This window comes from Carcharhinus amblyrhynchos, chromosome 28 (assembly GCF_965287045.1).
Source record: "Carcharhinus amblyrhynchos chromosome 28, sCarAmb.v2.hapA, whole genome shotgun sequence".
Taxonomy (NCBI): Eukaryota; Metazoa; Chordata; class Chondrichthyes; order Carcharhiniformes; family Carcharhinidae; genus Carcharhinus; species Carcharhinus amblyrhynchos.
This window is the reverse complement of record NC_137351.1, coordinates 21136362-21154733: the sequence shown is the minus strand read 5'-3', so window position 1 is coordinate 21154733 and position 18372 is coordinate 21136362. Positions and strand designations below refer to the sequence as shown.

At 38.8% G+C, this 18372-nt stretch overlaps 1 protein-coding gene across 7 annotated transcripts in view; it reads left to right on the top strand.

Moving 5' to 3' along the window:
• tcf12 (transcription factor 12) overlaps window positions 1-18372 on the top strand; it is a 260025-nt gene that overhangs the window by 26845 nt on the left and 214808 nt on the right. The window contains exon 1 of one of the 7 annotated variants that reach the window (XM_080214468.1): window positions 18217-18327. The exons of the other annotated variants lie outside the window; for them this stretch is intronic. The gene's annotated coding sequence lies outside the window, so the exon portion shown is untranslated. Of the gene's footprint in view, window positions 1-18216; window positions 18328-18372 lie in introns of those variants that run through there. 7 annotated transcript variants of the gene reach the window in all.

The following is an 18372-nucleotide window of genomic DNA, read 5'->3' as shown; positions in this document are numbered from 1 at the left end:
CCCTCATTCTTCTAAACTCTAACGAGTACAAGCCTAGTTTATTCAGCCTCTCCTCATAGCTCAACCCCCTCAACTCCGGTATCAGCCTAGTAAACCTCCTCTGCACTCCCTCCAAGGCCAAAATATCTTTGCGCAGGTGCGGCGCCCAAAACTGCACACAGTACTCCAGCTGCGACCTTTTCGTCTCCGGTATCAGCCTAATGAACCTCCCCTGCACTCCCTCCAAGGCCAAAATATCCTTGCGCAAGTGCGGCAACCAAAACTGCACACGGTACTCCAGCTGCGGCCTCACCAGCACCCTGTACCGTTGCAGCAAGACCTCCCTGCTTTTATATTCTATCCCCCTCGCTATAAAGGCTAGCATTCCATTCGCCTTCTTGATCCCTGCTGCACCTGCAGACTGGGTTTTTGCGACTCATGCACAAGGACCCTCAGGTCCCTCTGCACTGTAGCCTGCTGCAGCTTTTCACCGTTTAATAATCCCTCCTACTATTATTTCTGCCAAAGCGGATAACCTCACACTAGTAACACATTTGTGTCTAGAAAATGGAGACAGTTGCAACAGAAGGGCTTGATCATTTAGGACTTACCTCAATCAGGGATTGTGAATCTTTGGAATTATCTATCGCAGAGAATTGTTGATCCTTTTTAATCAGGGAGTATGGCGAGTCAGCTGGAAAATGAAGTTGAGGCAGAAGATCAACCATGATTTGAATGGCGAAGCTGACTCAAGGGACTATATGGTCCTACTCGTGCTCATGTTTTATGTCCTCCTAAATCCTTTCCAGGACTTCAGAAACTACTATAAGGCAAGGTGACCAAAATTTGGTAGTATTATAACTCTGGCTGGACAAAGGCCTTGAACAAAAGAATGATCAATTTTGTGTTTTTATAGTTACTTGTCTTAACAATATATCCAAGCACCCGAATCATTTTTGCATTGGGTTGGCAGCACTTGTCATGGACATTCAATGACTAATGTTATATATTCTCAGCGGCCTTCTGCTTGGAAATCCTGAGCTCGCAACACTGCAAAGTTTATGGATATTTGGAATTACTCCTCAAGAACGGCATTGTATTAGATTCAATTTGGATAAAATTTTGCTACCTGATTGTTACGTTTAATTGAGATTGTACCTGCACACATCTGAGTTGCCTGTGAACTTGCTGACTTTTCCTGTAACACCTTTAATTCAGTCGTTGATTTAAGATAGTCATTGCCAAACAGTTGCCGGAACATTCCACGAATGACTAATCCTCATGCAGAACTATTAACGTTAATACTGACTTTTTGCTTGAGAATGCAACCAGTTAATTATTCAGCCCTGAATCTGTCAGTCAATCCACATGACTGTACCATGCTTATTTGCCTTTATCAAAGGCTATTTCAAAATCAATTGACGGTGGCAACTGGGCTTCTAGCATTAGCAGTTCTGGAACATTTTAGATTGAACCGAATTCTAGACAGAGTTCGTGAGATAGATCTTGCTTCTAAGATTCATATTAGCTATTGAATATATGAGCAAATGGTTTCCATATACAGCCCTTCATTTATTTAGCATGTTTGGGTTAATGGTGCACCTGATTGTTTTCATACTGTGATTCTAGCCAGGATCATATCTGCATTTACTTAGCATTATCCGTATATCTTAGGGTCTATTATTGATAATAATACATCAGCTTAATTCGTGGATGCTGATGTAGTGTAGCCATTTTAATGAAAGCCTCTGACATTCATAACTCTGTTCCATTGAATCCTTCACAAACCCTAAACAGATCAAATTGCAAGAAATAGGAACAAGAATAGGCCATTTAGTCTCTGGAGCCTACTCTGCCTTTGGATTAGATGGCTGATCTGGTTATGGCCTTAATTCCACTTTGCCATCAGACTCCCATAATCCTAACTCTTTGATCAACAGTCTGTAAATCTGAGCAACTCAAATGATAATCAATGGTATAGCCCCCACTGCTCTATGGAATACAATTTCAAAGACGAACAACTGTCAAGACTTTGCTTTTCATCTCCTAAATTGAACCACTTTTTTTTAATCAACACACACGTAAGAAATAGAAGCAGGAGTGGGCCCACAGGCCCTTGAAGCCTGCCCTGCTATTCACTATGATCATGGCTGATCTGTGTAAGCATCAACTTGTTTTCAGTGCCATTTCCTCATTGCCCTCTATCCTGGCTCTATCAAATATTTATACATCTCCACTTTGAATATTTCACTGTCCTTTGGGGCACATAATTCCAGACAATCACCACCCTCTGAGAAGAAAGTTCTGTGCAGCTCAATTTTAACTGACTGGCCCCTTACCTTGTAGCTATGTCTTGTTGTTCAGGACTCTTCCTCCAGTGAAACATCTCACTATGTATCCTGTCAAGTCCCCTCAGGACCTTGTACGTTCTGTTAAATTCACCCCTCACTCTTCTGATCTCCAAGGAACAGCCCCCTGACTCTCTTGATAATTTCTCACCCCAGGAATTAGCTTGGTGAATGTCCTTTTGGACTGCCCCCAATATTGGTTTCCCATCTTAAGTTAGAGGACTAAAACTGTATGCTGTTTTTCCAGGTGTACCATCAACAAGACCCTGTACGATTGCAGCAAAACCTCCCTTATTTTTTTTAAGCACCAACCCCTTTGCAATAAAGGCCAAAATGCTGTTTGACTCCTTTAATGACTTGCTGGACCTGTCTACGAACCTGTTATGATTCATGCATGAGAACACCTAGATCCTTCTGTACTTCATTTAGCTGCAGTCTCTCCATTTAGTTAATAATTTGACCATGAATTCTTGGTTCTGCAGTAACATTTAGATGGACCAACATACTGAATGCTTTTTTTGGAAACCTAATGCTTTCTGTCCCTCTCTTTCTCCTTTCTTGAATAGAAGTGTTACATTTGTGGTTTTGCTTTCTGCTGCACCCTTTGCAAATGTAGTGAATATTGGGAGGTTACAAGCAATGACACATGAAATGGACACAGCCATTTCAGAGGTCTTATCAGCCTTCTGTCTCATGCGTTTACACTGTATTTTTTCTATAGTGACTGTGATTGTTTTAACTTTCTCCTTTTTTTTCACCTCTTGATTTTCCACTTGGAATGCTTTCTCTGTCTTCTGTTGCAAAGACAGATAGAAAATACTTGCTCAAAATCTTCCATTCCCTTGTTTCCTATTACTAATTCCCGACTGTTGCCATTCATGGGCAGTGTTCTTACTTTAGCTACTCTCTTCCTTTTTATATACTTGCAGAAATTATTCCTGTCTGCTAATACAGATATTAAAATAAGCTGTCTTTAACGACCCTTGACTATTGCTTTCTGAAAAGATCCCTGGGGGCTGGGGGGGATAAACCTTTCTGTTATGAATACAAGTGTACCAATTCATCAGCTTTTCTAGCATATTTGCTGTTCTAAAAGTAGCTTTAATTACCCTTGGCTGCATTCAATACATAGTCTGTTGTTCAGAGTTGTTTTCTAATCTAAAAATATTTCTGCTTTAATTTGCCTTTGGGCATGACAAATTGCTCAACTTGATCTTATTTTACCGTATATACCCATCTCATGACTTGTGGGATGTTTATGGGCTATTTTTGTCTGGCTTTGAAAACATTTAATTTTATTTTCAAAATTTGAGTTTGTAATAGTGATTTCAACAATTTGGTGACTTGGGTCTCATTTGTACTAGTTGATCTTCGTGTATCTAGGCAAATTTTTGATTCCCTATTGGTTTTAAACCTTGTTGATACACATAATGTTCTCTGTTGTAAGAAATATTTCAATTGTACCTTGCTACCATGTTGAGTAGTTCGAGGCAAGTGGCATAGAGAGGAAGCCCAAAGTAGACAGGCTGAAAGGAATAGGAGAATATGCTGGCTGGGTTACATGAAGTAATGTGAGAGGAGGCTCTTGGAGCAATAATGGTCATGACCCGTTTCTGTGTACATTCTGCATTTTATGTTCTTGCACACAAATAGCTGCAGTGTGCATTTGGGCGTTTCACTTTGCTAATTTCTTGTACATTGCCTTAGTGGGTTAATGTGGTAGAAGCCACACCGACCAAGGATGTTAGAAGTTAGATCTCCAGTCTGCTTCGACTTGGTTAATATCAGTTGGAACATTGGCAGAATTTATTTCTGAGCTCCTGGGTGAGGAAAAAATTTGGGACAGTTGTGTCCAGTGAATTAATGATTGTATCCTTCCATTAAACCTCAGTGCCATCTAATGTTGCCAACTGTCTGGAATTCCATGCATTGAGGTACAGTTTTAGTGCTGTGACCTGTTAAGGGGAGGAAAACATTTGGGAAAGGTGTGAAACCAAAAGAAAAGTTTTCAATTCTGGATTAGTGTGCTTGAATTTAAGCATTAGCGGGAGGTAGTGCTATTCTGCTAGACTAGTAATCCAGAGACCCAGGGTGACGCTCTGGGGACCAATTTGGAATCAATAATCTGGAATTACAAGTCTAATGACCAAGAAATCATTGTCAATTGTCATAAAAATCCCATCTAATTCACTCATGCTCTTAGGGAAGGAAATGTTTTGTCCTTACCTGACCTGACCCACATGTGACCCCAGATTCGCAGCAATGTGGATGACTCTTAAATGCCTTGAGAGTGATGATCAATGCTGTGATGTCCACATCCTGTGAGCAAAGAGAAAATAAAGGTACTGGCATTTCGATGTAATATCTGGTGATGAAGATGCCCTCCAACTCTGTTTCTCTGTTAATCTCTCCAGTCTTTCTTTGAATTTGCAATACAGTGCTAATAGCTGTTTCCTGCTTTAACCTGTTTTTTTGAGCTAGTATATGTGTGTTAATCCCTTGCTGATGAATTTTGGTGCTGAATACATAGCTAACTGGATGGAAAATACCCTTGCTTTGTAAAACCAATATTAGTTTAATTTCAAACTCTGATGCCTAAAGGGTAAATATTTTAATTTCCTGTGGCCGTTTATGGAAAGAGATTGCTGAAGAGATGTTAGTCAGGGACCAGAAATATTTCATGTCTGGTGTTGGATTGTTCAACTTAACCAGTTTGTTTTCCAAAAACTTTTTATCCTTTTTATAAAGGCAGTGTTATGTTTTCTTAATGTAACAAATATTGTATATAATTTCAGATGTTTTGCAATTCAAACAACACTTAGTAAAGCCTGATTTTCTTTTTCCCCCTGTAAATACAAGGCTTCTGTTTTAATTGTCCTCATTATAAAGGCAGCGCTGCTATGTACTGTTTCCATTGGATCTGATGACTTTTTTTTCCTGAATATGCATTATTGTAACTCAGTTGCAAACTAACTAGCTACTTGGAATATAAAAAAATTGCAAATGCGCTTTTTGTATTTATCCAATACCTGATATCCTCAAAACATTTGATAAGCCATGGATCATATCCTGTCCTTGGGAGGTGGCAATGTTCAAGACAATCAGTGACATATTTTCCAAGTGCTGTTGTTACGTAAGTTTTTTATTTTGGGCAGCAAGATCCCCTAAGCACCAAATGAATGAAAATCTGATGTTTTCGGTTGTGATGATTTTGGGTGACGTGTAGACCAAAATATTGGGCGAACACCCCTGCTTCAACAATGCCAGAGATCGATTTCTCTCTCGTGTCCACCAGTGGATCCCACCTTGGTTTCATAACTGACTGAGGAGCACTCAGTACTGCTCAAATCACTTCAATTCTTCAAGTGTAGCAAAATCTTATTTGAAGATCTGTATTCAAGTTGAATGAATGAATGCTTGCATACTGCCTTAACAAACTGTGCCCTGACATGCTTCACCCATAAATGGAAACTTTTGCATTGAACAGAAGGGGCAGCAGTTTCTGGTTTCGTCTGAGAGGATGGCAATTCCAACAAGATTGCATCCCATCGTTCATTTGCAGTGTTGTAAGCCTACCAAATGCATGGGGTATGGCTTTAACCCATGGTTATCTGACTCTGTGACAGTCAGTGTTGATATGTATTCTTATTTTTCCTCTTGCTGTGATTGTGGGTTGGTATTGCATCTGGTGTTGGTGTGTCCTGTTAGAGTTGCTAAATGTACAGTCTTTTATTGCTTAAAAAAAACAGTGAACGTTAAAACCCATATGCGTCTCAACAGAAATCAAAAATGAATATCCATAGACCATTTCTTATTGAACCCATTAACAAACACGGATTAATAGTTATTGTATACTGTTGTAATTCCAACAATATTGGCTGAATCTTGAGTGGAATTTAAACTTCATCTTGCATGAACTCTGTCCTGCAAACATTGTATTTGAACATACACCTGCTTATGTTTAATGTATTGCATGGAAGGTAACAAATTTCAAGAATCGTATAATAGATTAGTCTTGTTTGATGTCCTAGTATACAACTAGCAAGCCTGTCATGGCAAAATTATGAAATTTAGCAAGAAAAGCATTTCATTCTTTGGACCTGGGAAAAATGATGAGTCACTTATTTTGCATGATTGATTCTAAGATGTGTGTAATGTGACCAGTAACAATTGTAACAAATATTTGCACTTAACACTAGGGATGTTCAGTGTGGTGAGTGGACAAAATGTGTTTGGAACTTTGGCTAGGAGTGACAAACCTTATGCAGAATAATTATCCATTATGTGCACTAACCACAATCCCACCACTCCCTCTCTGAGTGTAAGCTTTCTTATCAGTCATTTTCTTGTTCTGTGTCAGAATGCACATAAAACTCATTTTGTGTTTTCAGGGTGATGAGCTTCATTGTGTTTAAATTCTATTAATGACCTTTTCAAGAATTGAGCACCAAAAGTTGACTTATCTGTCTAATGCCTGTTGCATTAGACAGATAAGTTTATGCATCAATAAGTTGCCTGAGCCATTCAGCCCAACCCATGAAGATCTCTTCTCTATTAATGGTAGAGTGACAGCCAACAATTTATTTGGATCATTAAATATCTTTTGTCTCAATTTTCTGTTCAACCAGTTTGATTTTCTTCAAAGGAGCATGTCCGAAAGTTATGTTCATCCTCGTATCATTGCACATTCTTTTTTGCAGGAATTTGAGGCAGCTTATGGCAGTTGAAGATGTGTGAACGTGGTGTACCTAAGTCAGGATGTCATGAACGTGTGAGGTTGAACCCCGTGGAAAATTGAATGTGCGCTGATGTCAGCTGAGCCTTCGCTTGTCCTGGGTTGCAAGAGTCACTGACTGCTGACCATAGTGTCTGTTCTTTGATATAGGGAATGCTTATTTGGTCAAGATGTGGTAGGAGGCTTCTGTGGGTGGAATTATGTTTTGTGCCCTTGATTTAGTAAAAGATGAAAGACAACATGTAGGAACTTTTAATAGGAACTGATGTTTTTGCATCTGTCTAAATATTCTCTGAATTATATTAACTTAAAAATGAATAAACTAGAACGACTTTGTTATGGGTTGTGATTCATTTTCAGAGATTCTCTCAATAAAATAATCTGAGATCGGTTGGCTGCAAATGAAGTAATGTATCATGTTCCTATTGTGGACAAATTCTGTTACTGTTGGTGTAAAACTGAGACGTTTGAACATGAAAGCTTTTTGTGAAAATCAACTGTTGCACTGATTTGTGATGGTCTGATTCTAGTACCTAAATTTTCAAAGTTTGTTGACAACTAGTGGTTTTACACATTTTGCAGACAATAATATTGTACAATTAATTAGGAGTAAGGCCCTTGCCCAGGGAGAGGGTGGTGGAGTGCGAGTGTGAATTGTGGTTTTCTGGATCTAATTATCATGGTTGGGGAGTGGTATTTTGTCCAACCTTACAATGAGGCTGTTGAGCAAAGTACTAGCACTCAGGCAGCACTTCTGCCACTGAGTGCCTTCCAGTTTGTAACTTCTACCTCGGCATTCAGTGGATAGTAAATGGCTGCATTCTGGCACTAATTTTAGCAGTCAAACTCTGTTGGATAGAGGTGGTCCACATGCTGTCTGCAGTGTGAATTGTTGGCCAAATTACCAGGTCTGAAAAGCAAAATAAAACTTGAGTTAGCTTTGTTTTTTTTCCTGTATTCCTAAGTATCAGCAAACACGCTCCCAGGGAAACAGTTGTTCGAATTTAACATGTTTGATTTTTCTCAGTAACCTTAAAAAACTGTAGTTAACTGTGACAGAGGTACTCAGTTATAATCAAGTCTACAAGGGCCTTCAAAGTGATTTGAGATAGCATGCAAAAAATGTTGGCCTTATCAATGCAGTTAGTTCTTTTTCATAGACAACTCCCAACTCTGATCAGCAAGCACAAGGGATGAAGTAGAAAGGATCGAGAGCTTTAAGTTTTTGTAGGTATCCAGATCAGCAACAACCTGTCCTGGTTCCCCCATGTTGATACTATAGTTAAGAAAGCCCGCCATCACCTCTACTTTCTCAGAAGACTAAGGAAGTTTGGCAATGAGCTATGACTCTCTCTCCAACTTGTACAGATGCACCACAGAAAGCATTCTTTCTGGTTGTATCACAGCTTGGTGTGGCTCCTGCTCTGCCCAACACCGCAAGAAACTACAAAAGATAGTGAATGTAGCCCAATTCATCATGTAAACCAGCCTCTCATCCACTGACTCTGTTTAGACATCCTGCTGTTTCGGCAAAACAGTCAATATAATTAAGGACCCCTCACACCCCGGACATTCTCTCTTCCACCTTCGTCCTTTGGGAAAAAGATACACAAGTCTGAGGTTATGTACTAAGCAACTCAAAAACATTTTCTTCCCTGCTGCTATCAGACTTCTGAATGGACTTGCCTTGCATTAAGACGATCTTTCTCTTCACCCTGGCTATGATTGTAACACTGCATTCTGCACACTCTCTTGTCTCCTTTAGTATGAATGGTATGCTTTATCTGTGTAGTGCGCAAGAAACTACTTTTCACAGTATGCTAATACATGTGATTAAAAAATCAAATAATAGTCAAGATGTTGGAACACAGATGCAGTAGAAGAAACAACTGGCACATGTCAGAGATGCTTATTGTAGCTTGACTTGCAGTTGATTCTGGGCAATGCCAGTGCTAAGTCGTATTTCTGTGGTTGGCTGGAAGTACGTCATGTTTTGTTCTGAATACAAGTAGACTGCAGATTTCATGCTACACAAGGTATATTTGCAACCAAGTAAAAATGTACCTTTTGTGTATTCCATATTGGTTCCTCACCGTAAATATAATGCATAATCTTCTGTATTGTGAATTGAGTAATACAGCTGGCCTTTCAGACTTTTTGGGATCAATTCCATCCCAAGTGATCATGGACTCTCTGGCTCTTGCACTGAGTAGGATCAGTGAAATTATTGAGAGTAATTTCAATTCACCAAATCGCCATGACTTGAAATTTACTTTACCCTTTTGAGCACAAAAAATGCATCACAAATGCTTCATTTGCCCAGACTGCTGGCAGGTTAAATAACATGCAGGCCTTTTGGGATTGATGTGGGTTTTGAGAATGTCACCAATCAATAGGTAAAAGGGCAAAAAACAGAAATGCTAGGAAAACTCACCAGGTCTGGTAGCATTTTGGACAGAGAATAGAGCCTATGTTTTGAGTCAGGATGACCCTTCGATAGAACTGGCCTTTGTTTCAGATTCTAGCAGAAGCAGTATTTTGCCTTCAGATTAATAAGGAGGAGCCAGTAGATTGAATATACTTGGATTTTCAAAAGGCATTGAAAAATTTTATATTCAAGATGAGGTCTCATGGAGTTGGAGGTAAAATCGTGGATGAAGGATTGTTTAATGGACAGAAGGCAGACACTTGGGATAAATGGGGTTATTTTCAAATTGGTAGGCTGCAGTGTGTGCTTTATGGATCAGTGCTAGAGCTTCAGTTCACAATGAAGAGATTGAGACTAATGCATCCTCAGTTTGATGGCACAAATTTGGTGGTATACATAAACTGAGTGCAGAGACCACAAACAGATACAGACACGTTAAATGAGTGGACAGCAATATGGAAAATGAACGATTATGTGGGTAAGTATGAGGTTAGGCAGTTTGTTAGAATAGAAAAGTATATTTATAACAGAAGGGTGAAATTTCTAATATGCTCATGTCTACAGAGGTTTGGGTGTATAGTCATAAGAAACGCAGCTGCTACCATTATATGAAGCTTCAGTCACGTCACGACTGGTGTGTGCAGTTTCGGTCATCTTTAAGGAAAGATATACTTGTATTGGTGGCAGTAGAGCAAAGATTTACGAGTTTGGATGCTGGGATGAGAGGATAGGTTGAATAAATTAGTCTATATTCCTTGGTTTAGAAGAATAAGGGGTAATCTCATTGAAACATACAAAGTTCTGAAGGGGCTTGACAAGGATAAACGTGGAGAGGTTGTGGCCCCTGGCTGTGCACCCTCAAACCTGGGGGGCACAAATTCAGGTTGAAGGGTCGATAATTTAGGACTGAAATCAAGATGTTTCTTCATTCAGAGTTGCAGATCTTCAGAATTCTTGACTGTGATTCCTTCTATTCAGGTTTGAGATTGTTATTTTTGGTGTCCTGCAAAGGATAATGGAGACTGGGTAGGAAAATGAAGTTGAAGCCACAGATTAACCATAATCACTGAGAGAGCAGACTTGAGAGTCTGGTTCAATGATTCCTGTTCCTTATATTCCCCGGACTTGTTGTTTGGATCAATGAAACATTATGCAGTTGTAAGAAATGATTGTGAACTATGAAGATTCTTTTCTCCTGCATCCAGAAATATTTTAAATCGAAGATGGTAAAGCATTTAAAATTCAGTAGCTGATAAATTAAAGGCAATGGAGCTGCAGAAGCAAAGTTTTATTTCAACGTGTTGTTTGTAGTGAGCAAAATGAGACTCAGTGGTTATATGATGTTGTATTAAATCAAATGTTCCTGAATTGAATTTGCAGCAATAGGTGTCTTGGAGAATAAAATGTTTAACTCAGTATTCTTAGCAGGTTTTTCCAAATTTGGAGCTATTCTATCTTAGGGTTTCACCCACAAGTAATTTTGGCTTGTAAAGAGTTTTGTGGCTATGGCTTCTCTGTTGCCTAGGAGATATCAGATGTAAAATTAGGACTCTGAAACTGTAGACAATGTTTATTGAAGCTAAAATAACTTGTTCCAAGGGTGAGTTTAATAGTTTTGAAATAAGCATGGATATTAAATTTGTTTGAATGTACCATTAACGTAAGAACGCAAATCTGCATGAAGTTGACAGTGGTGGACCATTCTTTTGACTGACAAACTATTACAAAGAAATGACCTGTTGATGATGAAATTTTGAGGCTAAAAGCATTACCAATATGAGTAAAGAAATTAAACGATGTGAAAAGCAAGTTAGAATATGTCTTTCTGTTGCCACTTATCCAGACAATTCGTCAAATTTTAACTTTAGCTAAGCATGTTTTGATGTTTGGCATGTTATTTCTTCAAACAGCAAAATATTGTGAACTCTACCTTTTCCAATGTTAATGGAATCAAAACTGCCAGCTTGTTCATTAGTTGGAAGTACAATTGGATATCGAAATGATTTGTTTATAACTGTTACAAGTATTGGTAATTTTGGTTATTGGACTGGTAGCCTGATATTTACTATGCTCCCTGGCATGAAGTAAAATAACCTTGCTTTGGCATGAGATCTAATTTGCCAACCCTTTGTCCAGCTCTGACGCAGGGTCATCTGAACTCAACATTTGCTCTATTCTCTCCCCACAGATCTTGTCAGACCTGCTGAGATTTTCTGTTTTTGTTTCAGATTCCAGCATCCACAGTATTTTGCTTTTATCTCAGTTATTTAGTGTTTTTTCTCAATGTTTTCAAACCATAAATTGACTGCCACCACATTTTTATCCCTTCTGCTCCAAACCGTTCCAAAAGGCAGAGTTGAATAATCACTTAATTTGTTTTGCCAGTACCATAATTCAGCCACTTGTAAATGTATAAATTATACCAGTTTCTGGATGGTTTGGTTTTAACTGGATAAGCAACCGTGGCAAGAAGTTACAAATGTACCTAATTTCTCATTTCTGCAGTATTTCTTTCTCCTCTCTCTCACCGTTAGTCAATTCTACCTCTTCCTCCTTTCCTTCCACTGTTAATCCCAATTCCACTCTGCTTTGCATATTCCCACCATTGGTACAATGTTTGTTCGTTCTTGACAAATTGTACCAAATTCAACAGCAGTTGTATGGTCTGAAACAAAGCTATCAGGATTTAAACATCTGCAAGAATCAATAGGACATGTATGTTACAGAAACCTGACTATCTGTCTGGAGAATTGGTCTAAGGGTAGTTGATCTGGCCATAATTAGGTTATTTTTGCTTTTTGTTCATAGGCTATGGGTATCAGTGGCTAGGCCACATTTATTGCTTATCCCCACATACCTTGAAAAAGTGCTGGTGAGCTGCATTCTTGAACAGCTGGAATCAGTGTGGTGTAGGTACACTGCTGTTAGCAAGTGTGTTTCAGGATTTTGATCCAGCAATAGTGAAGGAATGATATGGTTCCAAGTCAGCTTGGTGTGTAGCTTGGAGGGCAACTTGCAGGTGATGATCCAATACATGTGCTGCCTTTGTCTGAGGTGGTAATAGTCACGGGTTTGGAAGGTGCTGTTGAAGGAACCTTGGTAAGTTGCTGCAATGCATTTTGGTTTTTGATGCAGATGGCTGCCCCTGTGCATTGGCTGTAGAGAGATTGGCACCCCAGTCAATCAAGTGGGCTGCTTTGCCCTGGGTGTTAAGCTTCTTGGTCGGAGTTGTGCTCATCCAGGGAAGTGGAGAGTATTTCGTCACCCTGCTGACATGTACCTTGCAGGTCAGAGTTATTCCTGCAGAATTCTCATCCTTGGTTCTACGTTAGTACATTGTGGCGTATAGTTACATTGTGGGATACTGTGGCAACCATGCAGACGCTCTGACAACGGATGAATGAACACCGCTCGACAATCACTAGCAAGACTGTTTTCTTCCTGTTGGGGAACAATTCAGCTGTCACGGGCATTTGGCTTCTTAACTGAAGATCAGCATTCTCCAAGGCGGCCTTCATGACACACGACAACGCAAAGTTGCTAAGCAGAGACTGATAGCCAAGTTCCACACACGTGAGGACGGCCTCAACCGGGATCTTGGGTTCATGTCACACCATGTGTGATGCCCAAGATTTGCCTGGGGCTGCAAAATCTCATTGTCCTGGCTGGAGACAATACACCTCTTTAACCTGGGCTTCACCTTCTTTCCACTCATATTGTCTGTACCTTTTTAAGACATGATTCCCTGTGAAGACTCACATTCCAACTATTATTTTGTAAATTTTGAGTTTGTGTCTTTATATGCCCTATTTGTGAACAGAACTCCCACTTAGCTGACGAAGGAGCAGTGTTCCGAAAGTTAGTGGCTTGTGCTACCAAATAAACCTGTTGGACTTTAACCTGGTGTTGTGAGACTTCTTAGCGTGTCTACTTTAGTAGCCATAATATTTGCATGTCTTGTTCAGTTCACTTTTTGATCAGTGGTAGCCCCCAGGATGTTAGTATTTTAACTTGGTTTAAACAGTATTGTTTGGATGTTAGTCTCAAAATGAGACATAAATTGCTGTACATGTGAGGGATCCTGTCTTGAAGTTGAGCCCACTGGTGGAGAAGGCTGTGCCTTGGTTAAGAAGTTGACACGTTACAACAGCCTTTTCTGGTGCTGGAAGCTAACACTGGTGAATTGACTCCCCATCCCAGACAAGTTAGTTGGCTGTGCAGATCTGTGCCAGTTATGGTGAAAATTGTGACTATAGAGCAAGTTAGGGATTACATGAGCTCCATTATGAAAAATATTATCCTCTGTCCATAATCAAAGAGTTTTGTGACTCCGTGATCAGAGCGGACTGCTGACTTGACTCTTTATCTGTCATTTAATGTACACACTGATCATTTACATTTTTAACCACAAATTGCTTGCTAATTCAAAGGGACCTCTGGTTGTTAAGAGTTTAGCTTGGATATAATTTAGTGTATTGTAAAATTTGTTTTGAACTGAAATCTTGTGTCTTCATCCTTTTAAGAACTGAGATTTCAAAAATAAATTAATCAAAGATAAATTTTATCATTTACCAAATGTATCACATTAACAGCAATGTTGCCTGCAGTCAGCAGTGGAAAACATGTTTTATGCTACATGACACTTGTGTGTTGGTAATGATTTGATGAAATCAGACTATTACACAAACGCAAGTGTGTTGACTTAAACCATTTTCCAGTACTGTATACTGAAGAAATCTGGTCCTCAGGTTAGATGGGATGTTACTTTTTTAAGATGGCACCAGCTGTGATCATGTTGCCATGAGTTAACCAGGTTACAATTGAACATCTTTTTTTAAAGAAACAAAACTTACTGTAGACTTTCATGAGTGTGTATGCCTCAGGTTTTCATTCCTTGCCTGAGGCCAGAATGTGCTTACAATTGCTTTTTCTTCTATCCACAGATATTCCTTAAGCTGAAAGTCAAATAACAATACCAAGTGTCTTAATGACAAAAGAGACCATGCATTCACAGTAAATGTAAAATCTAGATTTGGTTACATCCTAAATTGAAGAAGGACTGCAAGTTTCCTTGTATAATCCTGTCTTCTCCTTGCCATCTCTCTCTACCAAGGAGGGAACATAGTGGAGTGTGATACATGAGTAATTTTTGTTAAACTTCCACAGATGCCCCTTTGTATTGGTCAGTTTTTTTCTGCGATCCTCCTAATCCACTAAAATTATTGTCTTTGTATGAAATGAATGGAAAGACTGCCTTTAAAACCCTAATTTAGTTGCCATTTTTTCTATTAAATTATTCATATATCCTCGACTTGTTTAACTGGGGAGCCCGGAAGTTTAGCTAAAGTAATAGCATATCTTTCTTTGCATTGCATTTGTCTCATTTTTACAGCAGTATTGCCAAATGACCTGGCAATAAAAAGTTTACGTTCCTGAACCTTAGACAACATTAGCCTAATTAATTTTGTCAGCATGGTTTACTTTAGCGTTTTATTATTTTTTGGCATATGTTTTCAACGTTTGACACGTTACCTTCTAGTGAATGTGCTAAGAATGGACTAACACCCTCTTCCAAGCAGCCAGTTGTCTCTTGAATATAATTATTTTTTGAATGGATTTGTTTGTCCTGTCATGTGTCCTACCCTGCACATTTGGCTTGGCACTTGATGGTTGAATAGCAACTGCATAATTGTGTGTATGACCACAGCCTTCAGATGAGCTGTAAGGAATTGCCAAGGTCTGCCCTGTATTGAGTGCTTTTTATGGCTTGGGTGAGGGTGGAAAACTGGGAGAATGTGCAAGAACTTACTTAATTGCTTTTGTTGCTTACTTTGAATACCCTGATCTGGAACTGTGTGAAGTGCAGCATGAAGCTGTATCCACCAGTGTACCACTTCCACATGTTTTGATTTTAATTATATATGCATTTCTACATTCAGGAGCATCAGAGTGAATTGATTTGAGATACAGATGATATCTTGAGTTAAAAGACGTTTTGAGTTTTTTTACCCATCAGGTATTTTTCTGTTAACTATATTGAAATCCTTGTACTCAAATTTCAACAGTTTCCCTTTTATAACATGATCGTTGGCAAAAATTTAAAATCATAACTGTTGGATGTGGAAGCATCCGTTTGAGGTGCTGTGCGTATATTCAAGTTATACAAAATCAGTGTGCTATTGAAAGGAACCATATTATTATTTCTGTGAGACACCATTTCAACTAAATTTTACAAATTTACTTAGTTTTCTTATTATGAAAATATGCATGAAAAAAGGTAGTTTTGCATTTGGCCGATAATGTAACTTCAATCAGTGCATACTACATTCTGCCCAGTGTTTTAGAATGTAAGTGGAGTACGTGCATATCAGTGTGCTATGTTGGAGGATTAACAGTAGTTCACAGCTGTCAGTTTCATGTGGTGCTTTGGGATTTTCTAAAACTCTATTTTCAGATGTAAATTTTTCCAGTGTTAAATTTTCTATGTCGAAAGTTGAATTTACCATTTAGACGAGGTCTTAGATTAACTGAATGTTTAGGGATTTTGCTGATCATGAGCAGAAAATAGTGCAGGACAAAATGGAACCAAGGGTTTAAAGCAGCAAATCACTAAGCAGTGTCTGATAGGTGCTCGCATTGTTTATTGACAAAAGTTTATTTCCTGTTTTTGAAGGCAACAAATAAGGATTTTCTAGGATAGACCAACTAATATTTAGCTTCGTCAGTCATCCTGAATAGTCAGCTGCAAGAAAAATGGTACATTTTAGCCCAGAACAATAAGGGGTAGCTGAGGGTCATGATTCACACTTGTTTGCATGGAACTTTTCATCTGTAAACAGTTTCCATATTTTATATCCCTGAGATAGCTTGATTTTTTTTGCATAAAGTCAACTTTCTGATCACATTGCAAACCTTGCTGGGAAACATCAAAACCTGTCTTTTCCAGAGACACACTCCTGCCGTTACCCCAGCCACTAATGGTGCATACATAATGTACAATTGCTGCTTGAAGTGGTGCCCCTAGGTTGTGTTACCATAGAAACCATTGCATTTATATTGTGGAATGAAGTCCTAACACAACAAAATAATGGCATGTGTAGTTTTTCATGACTTTTGCTTCTAGTTGTTCTCCCTTTCTTAGTGATCACTTTGAGAACAAAAACAAAACAGCAATTCTCCCTGAATAAAGAGCACAACCTTTTCATGGTGGGCATTCCTGGGAGACAAATGGCAATGAATTAAATGCTGCTGTAAATGGCAAAATACTGGATGTTGGAAATCTGAACTGCAGATAGAAAACACCAGACATACTCCAAGGGATTGTTTCAAATCTATGACCTTTTGTCGGCTGGAAAATCTCTGACGTGAGTCGGAAATATGACCTGGGGAAATGGGGAAAACCAACATAATATCAAACAATTTGTGGGGTTAACAGTCTTGGCTGAATAGTTTATGGCAGGGAACGCAGAGAGTAACAAAGTGCACAGAACAGGATTTACTGAGAAACTGGGAAGTTTCATGATAGCAGCATGTCAAGTGTTGCCAAACTACAAACTGTAATGTGAATTCCAAGAAATTGAGCGGCATGGATATTATCCATTTGTAAATTTGATTTTTATCTTTAGATTTTGCGACAAGTTCAAATTCTCAAGCTGCCATGGGAGGGGTGTCTGGCTCATTAACAACATTCAAAATTCCTAGTCCAATAACATAACCACTATGCTAACGTGTTCTCTACTTGTTTCAGTACCTGGTGACCTTAGTAGCTCTGATCAGGAAGCCACTGTATCAAGAACTGCAAAATGTCTTCACGTTTTTTTGAAATATGGCAGTTCACGAATGCTGGGAACTTAGTTGTTATAACATTGTCCCTTCTGTTCATGCCTTCTTGCCAATAAATGCACTTTGCTGACATCTTAGTCATCAAATGAGCTGCATTCTCCCCCACGTCAAGCCACCAGCTTAAGAATTTGAACTCTTAATTTAACCATCAGGAAATAATAATAAACTTTATACAGTATGCAGTCTGTTCCTGCCAAATGTTTAAAATACCTTTTTTTTTAATCACTTGAAGTTAGCCAGATTTTAATCTGTTGGGATGTATTTGAATAAATGGTGAGAGGTGCTTTTTGACTATTCTTGTGCTCATCAAGCTGTAAGAAGTTAACTTCGGGGAATATGACGCACAAATGTTTGAATTCCTCAAGCATTAAAATCATGTCTAAATAAGTTCTAACGTTTAGATGAGATGCCAAGTTTTCTCTGCACTGCTCCAGTTATGTTTCATTTTCACTGATCCTGCTGATTTTGTACTGTTCTAATTTTTGAAATTTCCTCCTTAAACCTCTCCTATGCACAAAATCAAAAAGATGGGTTATAAAAGGATTTTTTAATAATGCTTTTAGCCACGCTCTTAATCCCTCTTTCTTGGCAACCAGCCCTACATCTATTTTTACTTCTGTAGCATTGTTGACATTTTGAATTTACATGGTTTTTGTTTTTAAAGCAGCTCTACGACAAAAAAGCAAACATTACTTCCTAATAAAAATAAACAGCATGCTGTTAGTTGCAGAACATGTTATGTTTTTGGGCAACGTTGCTAGTGATTTTAATTTTCTGTGTATTGATGCTAAAATAAGGCAGCTTGTGATAAAGCCCGGTGCCCATTTGAAACTTAATTTTACACATCTCAAACCCATTTCACATAGGACTGTTAAAGCCAGAAGACAGTGGAGATTTCTGCCCCATAAGTTTGGTTGGCATTTGAACACCGTTCCCAGAATTGCAACACCAATATCTGGACTACTGCTCCAAGTTTGCTGACTTAATCTTTCTTGGTAAGCGACCAAAGAAGCTCGCTCATAAATTGATAAAACTGTGCA